General features: G+C 36.8%; 1 protein-coding gene across 10 annotated transcripts in view; it reads right to left on the bottom strand.

The window, feature by feature from the left end:
* PEAK1 (pseudopodium enriched atypical kinase 1) overlaps positions 1–17,523 on the bottom strand; it is a 329,039-nt gene that overhangs the window by 207,719 nt on the left and 103,797 nt on the right. Inside the window, exon 1 of one of the 10 annotated variants that reach the window (XM_032417493.1) lies at positions 516–533. The exons of the other annotated variants lie outside the window; for them this stretch is intronic. The gene's annotated coding sequence lies outside the window, so the exon portion shown is untranslated. Of the gene's footprint in view, positions 1–515; positions 534–17,523 lie in introns of those variants that run through there. 10 annotated transcript variants of the gene reach the window in all.

Below are 17,523 nucleotides of genomic sequence, written 5' to 3'. Positions count from 1 at the left end.
AGGCGCCCTAGCTACCTTCAGTTTTAAACTAGACTAACGCAGACCCAAGATGTACTATTGGTTTAGAAGTGGTTACATATGTAACTAGCAACATAGGAGAGAACAGTCATCTTTAGCATTTTTTTTAAATAAAAAAAACACAGTTATTTCAGGTCAGTCACAACCATAAATCTGCCTTTTGAACATATTTATTATTAAGGAAAAAAGTCCTACAGCTTCTGTTCTTTGGTATATTTAATTCCAACTTTGAGAAGACCCAGTAACTGTTCCTTTTCACATTTCTTACATAAACACTGATTGCTGGGTGGAATACAATGGGTTAAATGGTCCTTTTAAAAGTATCTTTTCTAAAACTCTTAATTCAAAAAGCATAAGGAGACCATATGCCTTAAGATGTCAAGGACCACAGTTTAGGGTAGCAGAATGGTACAGCTGTAGTCTATAAATTCTATCTTAAAATTTCTCTCTTTTCCTCATCATTGGTAGTTTCTCCTCAGTCAATGTTTTTTCCATACCTCTACAATATTGTCCCTCCTATGTGCTTCTGTGATGTTAGCAGGGCCCACAGGGAGCTAAACTTCAAACATTCCTGGCAGTACCTAGGCAGGACAAGATTGTACAAAGTGGTAATAGTTGGCACTACTATTCCCTTCTTTCCCTACCCAGCCCCCTGCCAGCAGGACCCAGCAGGGAGCTAAACTTCCACTCCCACCCTTGGCAAAGAGGCAAGCCAAGGAAAAGCATTAACTACCAAAATTCACTCAATATGAAGTTTCCAAGGCTATTTATAAGATTATTTTTATTACAAAAAATTCTTTCCACAAACTCTTTCTCCTAGAATTAATATTTGATCTTAATAGTTCCCTTTAATGTGCTCAATTTTCCTCAAGGTCTGGGGATCTTTAGTTGATCAGAGCTATTCTGAAGAAATTCTTCCTCTCATCCCGATATTGGCTTTTATTTTAAATTTTTAAAGATAATTTAAAAAATAATTTCAAACTTACAGAAAAGTTCAAGAATAATATAAAGAATCTTTTTTCCGAACCATTTCAGGGTAAATTGCTGATATTGTGTCTGATCATCCCTGAAAACTTAGGTTTGTAATTCCTTTAATAAGGACATTTTCCCAAATAACCATAATATAATCATCAAAATCAACAAATCAACAATTATATCCTGTAATCTCTATGCCCTATTCAAGTCTCATCTATCATCCCACTAATGTCTTTTGTAGCAAAAGGCCCAGATTTAGTATCATGGGTTGCATTTAACTGTCACGTTTCTGTAGTCTCTAACTCTGGAACAATTAGTTCTTGAGTTTTTTCCTTGACTTTCATGATCTTTTAAATTTTGAAAGTTATAGGCCAGGTATCTTCTAGAAAGTCTCTCAATTTGGAATTCTCTGATGTTTCCTCAATTAGATTTATGTTATAGATTTTGGTAGAAGAATCACAGAAATGATCTCCTGGTCCTCATACTGCATCCTATCAGGTAGTGCATGATTTTATTTTGTTCCATTAACTATTAACATTAGCTGTCATCACCTGAGTGGGGTTAGTATCTGCCAGGTTTCCCACTGTGAAGTTCCTTTTTCTTCCTTAGTAATTAATAGATATTTTGTGAGGAGATGCTTTGAGACTACACGAACAGCCCATTCCTCATTAAACTTTCACCCATTAGTTTTGGCATCTACCAATATTTCATGGATAACTGATTATACCACACTGGTTCCTAAATTGTCATTTTCCTAATTCTGTTCTTCCTTTTCTTCTCTCCATTAATTTATTATGTCACTACAGACTCATGAATGGTCTATTTTATTCAGTGGGCTATAATTTGATAAAATGAGTATTATATGATGCTCAAACTGTTCAAAAACTAGTCAGTGAGTACTCCTTCAAGATCGCTTCTGTATCCTTTAGATATAACCCCTCTTTGAGCAATTCCTTACATTTTGGTACAGGAAGATGTGTTCAGCACATCTTGTCCTATTCTTTCTCTGCCCCAGCCCTAGAATCAGCCATTTCTCCAAGGAGACCTAGCACAGACACCTACCTTCCTGGGCCCCATCCCGTGACTTCTGGACTGAATTATTCAGGAAGGAAAGAAAGCACTAAGAAAGCCAAAGTGCTACTTTGTTTAGAAGGTGTGACTTGCCCTGATTTCCTCTGTAGCTGAATTGGTCTGTTTCCCCAACAGCTTATCTGCTTGAATGGCAAGGCTGACTACACACAGTTTAAGGAATTGAGGAGACCTGTAAAATAGGCAAACTTCCCCCAGCACATAGCTGCAAAAGTAAGGAAATCCTTGCTCTGAAGGTGGAATATTCTGGGTCATTTTATTCCCAGAAAAGGTACCTTTTCCTTTTCTTTCTTTTTTTACTACATCTTTTATTTTGTAACAGTTTTAGATGTGTAGACAAACTGTAAATATAGTTCAAAGAGTTCCCATGTGTCCCACACCCAGTTTTCCTTATTAACATCTTATATTAGTATGATACATTTGTCACAATTTTTCTCTTCCCTCCTGTCATCATTTGTTACAATTAGTGAACCAATACAAATACATTATTATCAACTAAAGTTCATACTTAATTCAGATATCCTCTAGTTTTCCTCTAATGTCCAATATGTTTGAGGATCCCATCCAGAATATCATATTACATTTAGTAGTTATGTATTGTTAAGCTACTCTTGGTTGTGACAGTTTTTCAGAACTTTTTTTTCTTTGATGACTATTAATTTCCTGTGGCTGCTGTAACAAATTATACAAACTTAATGCCTTAAAAAACAAAAACCCAGAAATTTACCACATGATCCAGTAATTCCACTACTGGGTATTTAGCCAAAGAAAATGAAAATACTAATTTGAAAATTTATATGCATACCTATATTTAATGCAGCATTATTTACAATAGCCAAATATGGAAGCAACCCAAGTGTCCATCCATAGATGAATGGATAAAGAGGATGTGATATATATGTACAATGGAATATTTACTCAGCCATAAAAAAGAATGAGATCTTGCCATCTGCAACAACATGGACAGAGCTAGAGAATATAATGCTAAGTGAAATAAGTCAGAGAAAGACAAATACCATATGATGTCACTTGTGGAATTTAAGAGACAAAACAAATGAACAAAGGAAAAAAGAGACAAACCAAAAAAGAAAATCTTAACTATAGAGAACAAACTGATGGTGACCAAAAGTGGTGGGGCGGGGGAATAGGGGAAGTATGGGTGAAATAGGTGAAGGGGATGAAGAGTACACACTTACTGCCATGAGCATGGAGTAATGTAGAAAACTGAATCACTATAATGTATACCTGAAACTAATATAACACTGTACTTTAACTATACAGGAATTAAGAAAGAAACCAGAAATTTATTCTCTTTCAGTTTTAGGAGTCATAACCCTAAAATCAAGATCTCCAAAGTGCCACGCTCTCTGAAAGCTCTCAGGGAGAACCATTCCTTGTCTCTTCCAGCTTCTGATGGCCATAGGCATCCCTTGGCTTATGGCTACATCACTCCAATCTCTGCCTCCGTCTTCTCTGTGTCTGTGCCTTCTGTGTTTTATGAGGAACATATCACTGGATTTAGAGTGTTCCAAGACAATCAAGGATGATTCTTAAGATTCTTAATTTAAATATATCTGCAAAGACTCTTTTTCCAAATAAGGTCAAATTCACAGGTTCTGGAGGTTAGCACATGGGCATATTTGGACAGGGAGGGGGCGGGGGGAGAATATCACCATTCAACCTACCACAATGATCTTGACAGTTTTAAGGATTACTGGTTAGATATTTTATAGAAGTGTGATTTGATTCCTCATGATTAGACTGGGATAATATGTTTGAGGGAGGAGAATGACTCAGGTAATGTATCAGTTTTATCCTATCAAATCAAGGGTACAAACTTGATAACCTGGCATGAGGCAGAGTTTGTCAGGTTTCTCCATGATATTGTATTCTTTGAAAAAAAGTCACTATCAAGAGTTCAACTTAAGAGGTAGAGAGTTATACTTCTTTGAGGGTGGAGTATCTAAATAAATTATTTGAAATTTTTCTGCACCAGAGATTTGCCTATTCTCCCTTGGAATCAACATCAATTATATCAGTAAAGACAAATGGATATTTCTTTATACTTTGGGTTTTAACGCAATACTACTTTATTCTGTTCCTCAAAGTGTTCCAGCTTTGGACGTTGGGAGATCTTTCAGTGACCCTTCTGTCCCTTTGGTGCACTCCTGTTAGTGTGTGTGTGTGTGTGTGTGTGTGTGTGTGTGTGTGTGTGTGTGTGTGTGTGTGTGTAGCTATGTCTTTTAAAGTACTTTCTTAGTTTTTGGCACTACAAGATGATCCATGCTCACCTTGTATATTTCCTGCCCCAGCACAAGAAACAGTCACTTCTCTAAGAAGCTCTCATTTCTCTTATTGGATAATGGTATTAGAAACCAAGCAAGATCTGGGCACGAGGTGTGGTCATTGTTACTGGGATTTCATTGCTTCTAGGCCCTCTCAGCTGACAGAGCAATATAACTGTGTTTACTAACCTGTGTATATACACACATATCTATGAACATTTCTATATGTAATTATCCATATCTATATTAAGCTAAACACGAGTTCATACTAATTAATGTCTGTCTCCAACTCTAATCCATTAGCACATGGATCTACCAGCTTCTTCTCCTTGCTTACCTATAACCCCACTACAATAGCAGAAACATGTACAGTAGTTTCAAAATTGTTAACCCTTACCCTGATCCCCCTGTATGAGAGTATAGTGTTTACATATATGGTTCGTTTTCCCTTTTAGTCTTACAGATTCCACTCATTTCCAAAGTTACTCAGATCAGCACCTTACTCCTCCACCCCTTTCAGCAACATTGTTTCTTATATTCATAATACATTTACATTCTTTTGTCACATTTTACACTCCATCCTAGGATCCCTGATCATCTAAATGAAGTTTTAAAAATTTATATATATATTAGTATCCACTCTTTCTGCTATAAAGTTCTACAGATTTTAATAAATACTTAATGTCCTATATTCACCGTTACAGTATTATACAAAATACCCTAAAAAAGGGATGCCTGGATGGCTCAGTCGGTTAAGCGTCTGCCTTCGGCTCAGGTCGTGATCCCAGGGTTCTGGGATCGAGCCCCGCATTGGGCTCTCTGCTCAGCAGGGAGCCTGCTTCTCCCTCTCCCTGTGCCTGCCACTCTGCCTACTTCTCCTCTCTGTCAAATAAATAAATAATCTTAAAAAAAAATACCCTAAAAAAGCCCCTGTGCTTCACCTAACCAACCTTCCCCCCAACTCGTTGCTGCCCTCAGCTCTTGGCAATATTGATCTTTTCAATGAATCTTATTTTTGCCTTTTCCAGAATGTCATATAATGGGATTTGTACAGAATGTAGCATTTTCAGACTGGCTTCTTTAACTCAACAGTATGCATTTAAGATTTATCTATGTCTTTTCACAGTTTGATAGCTCTTTTCTTTTTATCACCAAATAATATTCCATTTATGGATGTACCAAAGTTTATTCATTCACCTACTGAACTTGGCTGCTTCTGATTTGAGGGTGGATTATGAACAAAGCTACTATAAATGTGTGCAGGTTTGGTAGATATGAGTTTTCAAATTAGTTGTGTAAATACTTAGGAGTGTGTTTGCAGATTCATATGGTGAGACTACATTTAGTTTTGTAAGAAACATCAAACTGTTTTCCAAAGTAGCTGTACCATTTTGCATTCTCACCAGCAAAGAATGAAAATTACTATTGCTCCAAATCCTTGCCAGAATTTGCTTTTGTTGGTGTTTTAAATGTTAGCCATTCTAACAGGTATGTAATAGTATCTCATTACTGTTTTAATTTGCAATTCCTTCATGACCTATGATGTTGAACATCTTTTATATACTTACTTGCCACCTATACATCTTCCTCGATGAAATGTCTCTTCAAATCTTTTGTTCATTTTTTTGATGGAGTTGATTTGTTTATCATTGAGTTTTAAGAGTTTTCTACATATTTTGGATACAAATCCTTTATCAGATGTGTTTTGCAAATATTTTCTCCCCATCTGTGGCTTGTCTTTTCAGTCTCTTAAGAGTGTCTTGCATTGCGCAGAAGTTTTCAATTTTAACTAAGCCCAACTTACCCATTTCTTTTCTTGCCTGGATCACATTACTAGTATTTTATTTTATTTATTTATTTTTATTTTTTAATTTTAAAGGGGGAAGGGGCCAAGGGAGAGGGAGAGAGAGAATTTTAAGCAGGTTCCACACCCAGCCTCATGCGGGGCTCAATCTCACAATCCTAAAATCATGACCTGGGCCAAAATCAAGAGTTGGACACTTAACTGACTGAGCCACCTAGGCATCCCATTACTAATGTATTTTAAAACTCATTGCCAAACCCAAGAGCCATATCAACTTTCTCCTATGGCTTCTTCAGTAAGTGTTACAGTTTTGCATTTTAAAATTTGGTATATGATTGACTTTGTGTTAATTATTGTGTAAATCATAAGGTCTGTGCCTAGGTTCACTTAATACATATGTTCCAGCACCATTTATTGAAAAGGCTATCCTTTGTCCATTGAATTGTCTTTGCTCTTTTGTCAAAGATTGTTGACTAGATTTGTGTGGATTTATTTTGGACTCTCTATTCTGTCCTGTTAATTAATGTGTCTATTCTTTTGTCAATACCACTGTGTCTTGATTACTGTAGCCTTAACATTGAGTCTTGAAATCAGGTAGTGTGAGTAGTCCCAACTTTGTTCCTTTTCTTTGTTCATCTTCAGTATTGTGTTGGCCTTACTAGGTCTTTTGTTTTCCATATAAACTTAAGAATTAGTATGATGTTATCTACAAAATGGGTTACTGGGATCTGGACTGGGACTGGATTGAGTCTATAGGCTAAAATGAAAAAATGGAAAAAAACTGATATTTTAACAATATTGAGTATTCTAATCCACAAACACAGATTATCTCCCCATTTATATAAATCTTTGATTTTTTTAATCAGTGTTTTATAGTTTTCTACCTATAGATCTGTATATATTTCCTTAGATCTATACCTTAGCATTTCATTTTGGAGGATGCTTTTATTTATTTGAGAGACAGACAGAGAGAGAGAGAAAGAACAAGTCGGGGGAGGAGCAGAGGGACAAGCAGACTCCCTGCTGAGCATGGAGCCCAATGCGGGACTTGATCCCAGGACGCTGAGATCATGACCCGAGCGAAAAGGCAGACGCTTAACCGACTGAGCCACCCAGATGCCCCATGGAGGATGCTTTTTAAATGGGATTTTCTGAGACTAAAAAGTTTCAGAAAACTGTTATACAAATCACCTAACCTACTTGGACTTGGTGCTTATTTGTACACATGTATAGTAGTTCCTGCACTTTATAAATGTATAGTAGTGCCTGCACAATATAAATGACATATTTATATTGTCAACTACAATAAATGTATAGTAGTTCCTGCATAATATAAATGACAATATATGGAAAAATTATATGCAAATTAGAAATCACTAAACAAGTATAAGGCAGGAGGGGAAGATTCATAAAAATAGGTAGGAAAGGTAGTTAGAACCAGAATTTGTACTCAATTATATATTTAATGAAAACCCACTAAATGCCAAAGGTGTAGATAATTAATGTAGGGCCTTCTGGAAATTAATCTGATTGATAGATAGGGTATAATTCAATGGAAAATGGGTAGAACTGGGGCGCCTGGGTGGCTCAGTTGGTTAAGCGACTGCCTTCAGCTCAGGTCATGATCCCAGGGCTCTGGGATCGAGTCCCGCATCGGGCTCCCTGCTCAGCCGGAAGCCTGCTTCTTCCTCTTTCACTCCCCCTGCTTGTGTTCCCTCTCACGCTGTCTCTCTCTCTCTCTCTCCCTGTCACTTAAATAAATAAATAAAATCTTAAAAAAAAAAGAAAAGAAAAGAAAATGGGTAGAACTTAGAATAGTGCAATAGATGAGAGTCTAGTGCAATAGATGAGAGAGAATTTTACAAGAAAGGGACTTAGAAATACTCTAACATCTTCATTTTTTATACGCTGTAGGTTGTTCTCACTAGGAAAGATTAGCATATATGGCAAATTGTAATGGCAGTTATCATGTACATTTTTGTTTAGCCATTTTCTCTTTTTGAGTATTTGAAGAAAAGTGGAGGAAGAGTAACTAGTCAGTAAGAGTTTAAGGGAGTAAGTGATGTAATCAGTAAGACCTCAAACACTTCAAGTCTAAACCCTCCGTTGGACTTAACTATGGAAATTCTGAGGATACCTTTTATCCTTTGCTCTTACATCATTTACATTGTTCTTCAGAAATAATTTGGCTTTTGCACACACTATCTCCTGGGTAAAGCAACTACTATCTCCTGGGTAAAGCAACTAGAAGAAGGCTGACAGCAGGCTCCAAATATTTCCTTATGCCATTCAGAATTGAAGTACATTTCTGGATCCAGAAAAAGAACAGTTATGGTCATTTAAAATCCCTGGAAATGGCTGTGTGAAAGAATATGGAATTTACATTTTGAACTGCTTAATCATTCTTTTATAGACTAGCTGAAGGTTATTTTGTCTCTCTGGCATTTTCTTATGTCTAAGCTGCCTTCCTCTGTCATCCAGGGCTCAGTTTCAAGGTTGAAATACATTATGATAATCACAGTCAACCAAAGGCATCCCTATTCCAAACTCTCCATAACTTCACGCTTTCCCCAACAATTTCACTTCAGTTAAAAGGCCAGTTAAAAGAAGAATGTATGAATAAATCTGAGCTTACAAATTCTACTGCCACTATTACCTCACACACTCAGGTTTTTTATTAAATTTGCCGTTTTCACACTATATTATACATTAAAAAGATGGCATGTACATAAACATCTTCAGAAATTAAGTGACTCCACTTTAAAAAGCTGAACTTTCTGAAGTAAGGGTTCCCCATGCTTTACCTAAATAAATTATCATCTATATTCCACCTTGGATACTTCCATTACTTCACATTTCTTCAATCACTTCTCTTCCAAAGCCAATGAAGAAAAACAATAAAGGGAAATATAAATTATTTTTTATTATTAAACTATCACTAACCTCCTGCATTTTTCAACTAGAGCTTTAGCTTCAGGATAAAACCATGACTATAATCCAAGCCAAATCCCAAGTCTGAGGCTTATAAGTATCTGATACTAAGCATTTCACAGTTTATGTGGGTCTTGGCTTCTTTGTGTGCAAAACCAGGGAACTAGACATGATGATCAGCAAATTTTCTTAAACAAACACCAACTATCCGAACTTTTTAACTCCTACTGCTGACATTTTCACATAGAATGTAGGATCTTTAGGAAAACACTACTGGAATAAAAGATCTACAGAATCACAGTAGCTCACAAAGGAAATAACAGTATAAGCAAGTGATAGATATAAATATTTGGGTTAATAAAATGTTAATAATCCTAACAAAAGCCTTCCCTTAGATTCTGTATTGACCAGCTCTTTCTTGTGTTTTTTTTTTTGTCTTGGCTCCAATAACAATTTTTCTGTAAAACTTTCCCTGCTTCAGAAGTTCTTATGCTAACTACCTCTTCTAGGTTCTCGCGGCACATGATTTCCTTTCTATCAAAGCATTTCAACCAGACTATGAACACCTTCCTTATTTGTCCATGTACTGGATCATATAGACATCATTTGGATTGAATTTTAGCTTTTATGTGCACTTCCTTATCTAAACAGAAGGGGGACAATTTGGAAGGGGTCTGGCCAAAGTCACAAAATACTGGAAAAAAGAACCTTGTTCTCTTTGAGTTCTCCTTAAAATTCTGTGTATACAAGGCTGGAATAGTTATCAATTTGTAAACTCTGGGGGGAGTGGGGGAGATAAGGTCCTCGTATTTGGTTATAGCCCTCATAATACTTAATAATTATTAGGAATATACTAGCTGCTTAATAAATGGTGAATATGGAAGAAATAAAAGGTTAAAAATTTAAGAATTAACATAGCATAACTTAACTTTTCAGGTATACTAGTAGGTATTCAACAGAATGAATATGAAAAAAATTACTACTTAAATGTAAGCTTTCTGATAAGCAGTTTGAAGTAATGGAGAGAGTACAGATACAACTATGTGACAATCTCACCGAGTTTCTGTGTCCTCATTCTAAAACTAGAACCAACTTAGTGTACAGGGCTGCTATAATGAATAAAGATCATGTATGTAAAGCATCTATTAGTCCATGCCCCACAGTAGGTGCTCAATAAATACATGGCAATATTATGTGACTTATTCCTCAATATAACTTCAGCCTTAATGGTGATAAAACCTTTCCCTCCTTGCTTCATTTCAACATATCCCTCATTTGTTATTTAAGTCCCTTCTGATGACACTTCAGTTAAAAATTTCAGGTATGTATGCTTTTCCCAACTATTAGCTTCATTATAAAATTCTATTAGGAAGAAAACCTTCCATACTTTAAGTGTAGAAAAAAATAAGTTTTGATATTGCATTGCTTTTCTGAAGTCCTAGAACAGTAATAATATTTATGACACTGAGCACTGAAGTTTACGAAGCAGTAAATAGCTTTTGAGGCTGATTAAGCACCTCTGTTTCACTTCACATATTCCAGTACCACAGGCATTACCCCTTAATTAAATGCTTGTTTATGTTACACAAGGACCTTTTTTGGTCCTACACCTTTCAACAAATACTAGAATGAGAAAGAAGGAAAAAAAGCTAAATTATTGGAGAAGATGCTATTAATACTAAACTTGTGCTCAAAGCTGTGTCAACAAGATGAGATCATGCACAAGTTTTACTATTTAAAAAACGTATCAAGGGGCACCTGGCTGGCTCAGTTGGTAGAGTATGAGACTCTTGATCTCAGGGTTGTAAGTTCGAGCCCCATGTTGGGTGTAGAGATTACTTAAAAATAAAACCTTAAAAAAAAAAAATCAAAACCAAAAACCACCCAGAAAAAGCTGTCCTTTGGAAAGATATCAATTCCACTTGAAATGCTGGGAGTTCAGGAGTACAGGTAAAACCACAAACATCAGGTAATAGGAGGATAATGCTCCTTTTCAATTTTACTTGGAAATAATTATAAAGTCACTTTATAATTTTCATGTGATATTAATAGTTCAGCACTTGAGTGGCAAAAGATCAGAAAAGCACAAGTTTCTGTGTCATTATCAAGATGAATGCGTCTTCTCAAATTTATATGGGTTTTATCCCAGAGTAAGATAAAGGAAAAGTTAAAAGAGAAAACCTTAGAAATCCCTGACAAATTATCTTAGGGTTTTGCAGTTCATAGGAAGTTCAGCTGCCACCACCACTTTTAACCCTCCTAGTTCAGGCAGCGAGTGGTAAATCCGTACTTTTGCACAGACAGGAGGAATGACATGTAAGGCTGCATGTTACAATTCACGGTAGAATGTGTGTTTTTCAGCAAGGGAGAAAAACACCTTTACAGCTCCAGAAAAACAGCAGTCTACATGTTCTGAGTGGCAAAATGCCAACTGGAAACACTGTACTTATGAAATAGAGCAGCAGATCGCAGATTGAAAATGATAGTGATATGCAAATGTAACAGCATAATAAAGCAAAGGAAGTGGTCACTCATCAGATAAATCATCCCCTATACCAGTTTCTATTACCCAAATGTCCTCTGTCTTCACCCGCTATTTAATCCACCAAAAAAGTCTGAATAAATAGCTTTTTCTGATCTGTAAGCTAAACACCAAATTATACTTCACATGTTCTCTCAACTAATTTGTTCTTATATATTTTGCATTTGCCATTAAGTCTATCAACTTGTTTTATTTGCAATCATCTTTATCATTTACACTAACAGAAAGGGGACAGAGTGGCCAATAATCCAAAACACTCAAAAAGCAAAATTTTATAAATTCAAATAAGATGTTAAAAGAACTTTAAGCCATGATACATCAGGAACTAGGGGTGTTCTTCCTGGAGAAAAGCTACCTAGAAAAGACACAATAGCTGTCTTCAAATAACAAATTGTCATTCCACAAACAGTGCCAAGAATTAAAACTGGTAGATGAAAACTATAACAAGGAAGTCTGGGTTCACTGTATAAAAGACAAGCTCTTATATGTGGGTGGTACGGAACACTCAGGAACCAAATGACCTTGTACAGCAAGGTGGCTGGACTAAAACTAAATGACCTCTAAAGCCTCTTCTGATTCTTGAGTCTCTTGAGCCAAGACTGCTTTAAAGTCAGGATGAAATCTGGGTATTTGTCAGCAGTTCATGAAATCACACAAAGTTCTAACTGTGAGGTTTGGGTCTGGGGTTCAGGGAAGTGAAGAACAGAACGCTGACCTTGAATCAGTCCTTTGAAAATCCCTTATGTTCCTGGCGTGGTCAGAGTACCCATTTAAGCGCAGCTTATACTACTGAAAACTTTCCTAAACAAAGCAAACGATTGCTAACTTTCTCTGTGGGTTTCTTACCAAAAATTGACAAACAAAACAAACAAAACTAAAAAATTGGGAGAGAAAAATCACTGGGCTGTAAAAAAGATTTTGAACAAAAGAATCTAGGGTGCTGACAAGACCTGTATTTAAGGAATTTATCATGAAGTCCAGACAGGAGAGGAATCTTATGGAATGAGTGAAATGAGCAGTTTGTATACAAGGAGTGAAGGTTTCCAGAGGAGTGGATGCAAAAAGCTGCTTTTAAACATAGGAGCTATAATCATTTTTGAAAATTAAATGCAACTATATGCTCTCCAACTTGCTCAACTCTACGAGTTTATGCAAAAGACAGAGTAAGTGAAACATATAACAAAGAAATCTGCTGTAGATCTGGGTGAGGATATCCTGAGCAAGTGTTGAGAGTTGAAGGTATCTAAATGATAAACAGATAGGAGAAACATGTGCAAAGGCCCTGAGATAAGAGGGAGCAGAGCATGTTTAAAGAACTAAAAGAAAATAAGTGAGACTAGAAAAGTAGATACACAGGAACCAATGTATGCCATACATTACAGGCCACGTTAGTATTTAGTTCGTAGGCTAAGATCATCAGTAAACCTGAGAAGGATTTTTAAACACAGTGCCATAATGATCAGATCTGGAGTTTGAAAAGATCACTGGATACTGGGTAAAGCATGTATTTTATAAGTTACCAAAGTAGAAGCAGAGAGACCATTTCAATAGGTTATGATAATGATAGTCTAGAACAAAGTGGTGGTACTGGAGATGGAAGTACATGCATTCAAGAGGTATTTCAAATTGTGAAACTGAATAAGGGAAACTTCATTTAAATTTGAGTCTAGAGGCCAGAAAGGAAAGCTCTCCTGCCCTATTACTTGTCACCAATTATAACCCAACAGGAAGAGACATACCTTGTATTCCAAACAGGAAGAAGCCTACTTTGCTACTTCAACAAGAAGAAAAATTTTCTCCTGGCCCAGCAACAAGCTCAGCCAGTAAGAAAATACCACAACTCAGCCAAGAGAAACTGTCACCACCCTGAACTTTCACTTTCCTCCAACAGACCTGCCTTCAAAGCAGTCCCTCCCAACTTCCTCCTTTTCTCTATAATGTAACATTCCTCTCCTTGGACCTCCGGACTTGTTACGGTTTGTCATAGCTTGCATGTCACAAATTGCAATTCTTCTGCTATTCCTGAATAAACCCATTGGCTGATAAAAATAACTGGCTGTTTTATTTTAAAGATCAACAAAATATAACAGCCAGTTTACTTTTTTTTAAGATTTTTTTTATTTATTAGAGAGAGAGAGTGCACACACATGCGAGCACAATCAGGGGAGGGGTAGAGGGAGAGGGACAAGTAGACTCCCCGCTGAGCAGGGAGTTTGACATGGGGCTTGATCATGACCGAGATCATGACCCGAGATCATGACCTGAGCCAAAGCCAGCTATTAACGGATTGAACCACCCAGGCACCCCAACAGCCAGTTTATGTGATAGCAGAGGTTGAATACAGAGATCCTTGAGAGTGATAGTGTGAGAATTAGAGAAAGTCTTCTGAAAGACAGCTCTGTCTTACAGGTTTAAAAGGCATTGGGAGTAGCAAGAATCTCTGGTTGAAAAAAATATTCTGAAATAAATAAGAACACAGAAAACTAAAGATGGAATTAGTTAAATGTTTAGAATGAAGTCAGGGATGCGTCCTGCAGTGTGGTTTGTGGGGGGGGACACTGCCATAAAATGAGACTGGACAGCCAGGCAGGGTAAGATCCTACAAGGCTTTCAAGAGAAAAAATTTTGAACTTTATACTAGAAACAATGCAAAGCCAGCACATAATTTTACTGAAGAGAGAAACAAGATTTCATCTGCCTTTTGGACTAGGCATGAAGGGCTGTAATGTATATGAGAGAAATTTCTAAGGGTCAGAACTAGTGGAGAAGCAAAGGAATTAAAGATGATGGGGCAAATAATATTTATAAGGTAAGAAAATAGGCTACCAAATGATAATTGAATGGATGTGAAGAGTTAGAGAAAAGGAAGGGACTAGGACCACGCTTAGATTTCTGTCCTGGAACTGGCTAAAATGCCAAATCATCTGCAGATATAGAGATAACAGAAAGGTAACGTGACAGATACAGATGATGAGTAATTGTGACCAAGCAAATGACAAAATATGAAAAATATTCTGTTTCTAATCCTCATTCCCCATGTAATTATCTTATTCTGCATACCATTATGAAACCTGGGTCCAATGGGAACTGGATGATCCCAACAGAATTCCTCTCTTTTTGCTCTGTATTGTGAAGCTTTACACATGGTAGGTCCTCAACAAATATTTCTTTTTTTAAGATTCTATTTATTTATTTGAGAGAGAGAGAGAACATGAGAGGGGGGAAGGTCAGAGGGAGAAGCAGACTCCCTGCTGAGCAGGAAGCCCGATGCAGGACTCGATCCTGGGACTCCAAGATCATGAAATGAGCTGCAGTCGCTTCATCAACTGAACCACCCAGGCACCCTCAACAAATATTTCTTAAGTAAATTAATAGTAATTGTGCCAACCGAGTTGATATCTAAATTGACTAAGACTGTGTGCTCAGCTGCAGCAATTACTGAAAAACCAAGTAACAATAGTTTACACAGGAGTTTATTTTATTTTAGACAAAAAAGTCTGGAGCCAGGCAGATCAGGGATGGTTCAACCATATAGGTCAGCAACGACATCAAGGAATAAGGTCCTTTCTTTCTCCCTACTGTGCATTCCCTAGGATTTGCTTTCATATTCATGCCGAACATCAAGGTATCAATTCCATTTTCCTGACAGGAAGAAAGCTAAAGGGCCCAAAAATACATCCCCCCAGGATTTGACTTCGTTTTGGAAAGGAAGCCCTTCCCAGGAGATTTGTATTGAATATCTCTCTGGCCAGCAATGTGTCACAGGGTCAACCCTGGCTGAAAGAGGTCTAAGGAAGAAGGAAGAGAAGGAGAAGGTGGTTGGAAATGAGTATTTAATGGGCTTACCTAAATTTGCCATGTTGGAATTCGTATTTGGTCTACCAGAAATCTTCAGGGGAAGAAAGGGGGGCGGGGGGGAATCAGAACTAAGAAAAAAAATAGTAAGAGAAAAATACAATAGCACCAAGATCTTGGTTCCTAATACTATTCTCCAATAAAAGGAAGCAAGGCTCCTTGGAAAATGGCTGATTCTAGGTCTGTGGCAGAAAACACACACTGGGTCTAGAGCAACTTGTAGCGCCAGAAAATAAGGAAATGCTTACAAAAAACACAAACACAAAACCTTGTTGATGGGGTATGTCCAAGGGGCACAAGAGGCAAGTGAAAGAACTCCTAATGGCCAAAGCTGGAATAACTTGAACAATAAAATATAGTACTGGGTTAAAACTCAAAGGATAAAATAAATCTCCATGTGGTCATACTCAGGATTAAATACATAAATAAAATGAGGGAAAAAGACATATCTCCTGTGCAGAAAAATTCCTAATAATTTACGTAAATACTCTGCCCTCAAGGAAGTGAAGCATAACTCTCACTCTTTAAGTATGGACTCTACAGAGAGACTTCCTTCTAAAGAGCAGTGTATGAAACAGAGGGAGGTAAAGTAACTTCACAATGCAGGAGAAACCTGAGATTACCAACCAGGTAATCAAGGTTAACATCAGTAGTGATAATTCATGTTGATAGTAGGTACCCTTGATATGATGTGATGAGACTGGCATTTTACCTCTGTCAGCTTCCTCCCAAAAACCCACAATGCAGTATAATCATAAGATAAACATCAGATAAATCTCAAAAGAGGGGTATTCTACAATACACAGTACTCCTCAAAACTGTCAAAGACATCAAAAATAAAGAAAATATAAGAAACTGTCACAGCTAAAAGGAACCTAGAGAGAAATGAAAACTATATGTAATGTGGTATCCTGGATGAGATCGTGGAAGGGTATTAGGTAAAAGCTAAGGAAACTTGAATAAACAATGGGTAGTTAATAATAATATATCAGTATTGGTTTATTAATTATAACAAATGTACCAAATTATTGTAAGATATGAATAGGGGAAACTCTCTGTGTGGGAGGGCAGTATGGGAACTCTGTGCCATCTTCTCAATTTTTCTATAAAGCTAATACTTCTCTTAAAAACTGACTGTTAAAAATACAGTAGCAACCTATAATGCCACCACAGTATTAATACAACGAGAGATCTTTTATCAGTTTTGTTTTCCTCTATGAGCATCTGTATTCATACACCAAACACGTTTATGTTTTTTCTTTTTTTTTTTTTTATGGACCTATTAAAGCTTTTAATCCCAGTTAGTTAGCATACAGTGTTATATTAGTTTCAGGTGTACAATATGGTCATTCAGCACTTCTGGTTTTTCTTTTTATTTTAGCTAAATGATAAATACATGTTCACTGTAGACAAATCAGAATATAGATTAAAAAAAAAAATGCCACCACCACCACCAAAAAAAAAAAAAAGATGATTGCCATTTCTATATATGGCCTTCCAGCCACGTACTGGAGTATCTAGATGAATATGTATTCATCGATGTACTACTCCTTCACCAGTCGTTTCCTAATTCACACATAGCCGTACTCAGATTTCAGCTCAGAAGTCACTTTCTCTGGGAGCTCCTCCCTGGTTCCCAGACCAGGCTGAGTGCCCCAACAGGCACCCGCATAGCTCCCGGCACTCTTTCTCCTAGTAAATATGACATTTGTATTCAAATAATCAATTGAGAAATTAATCACTATTAATGTCTATCTTCCCTCTAAAATGTAAGCTTCATGTATTATTCATCACAGCTTTCCCAGCATGGTGCCTTGAACACAGCAGGCATTGAATGAGGAGTAACTGAGTGAATGAATAGTACATGTACACACTGAAGTAACCATACAGCTAATAAAATCACATGTACAGACAGGAAAAAAATATTCAAGAAACCTTAGTAAAAGAGATGTAAAACAATGTGCACAGCAAATCCCTGGTTTTATTTTAGTAATAATAACAAAAGCTTCTTCTATGCACAGAAA

This window comes from Phoca vitulina, unplaced genomic scaffold (assembly GCF_004348235.1).
Source record: "Phoca vitulina isolate PV1807 unplaced genomic scaffold, GSC_HSeal_1.0 scaffold20, whole genome shotgun sequence".
NCBI classification, from domain to species: domain Eukaryota; kingdom Metazoa; phylum Chordata; class Mammalia; order Carnivora; family Phocidae; genus Phoca; species Phoca vitulina.
The sequence above is the reverse complement of the archived record's forward strand: the minus strand, read 5'-3'. Positions and strand labels throughout refer to the sequence as shown.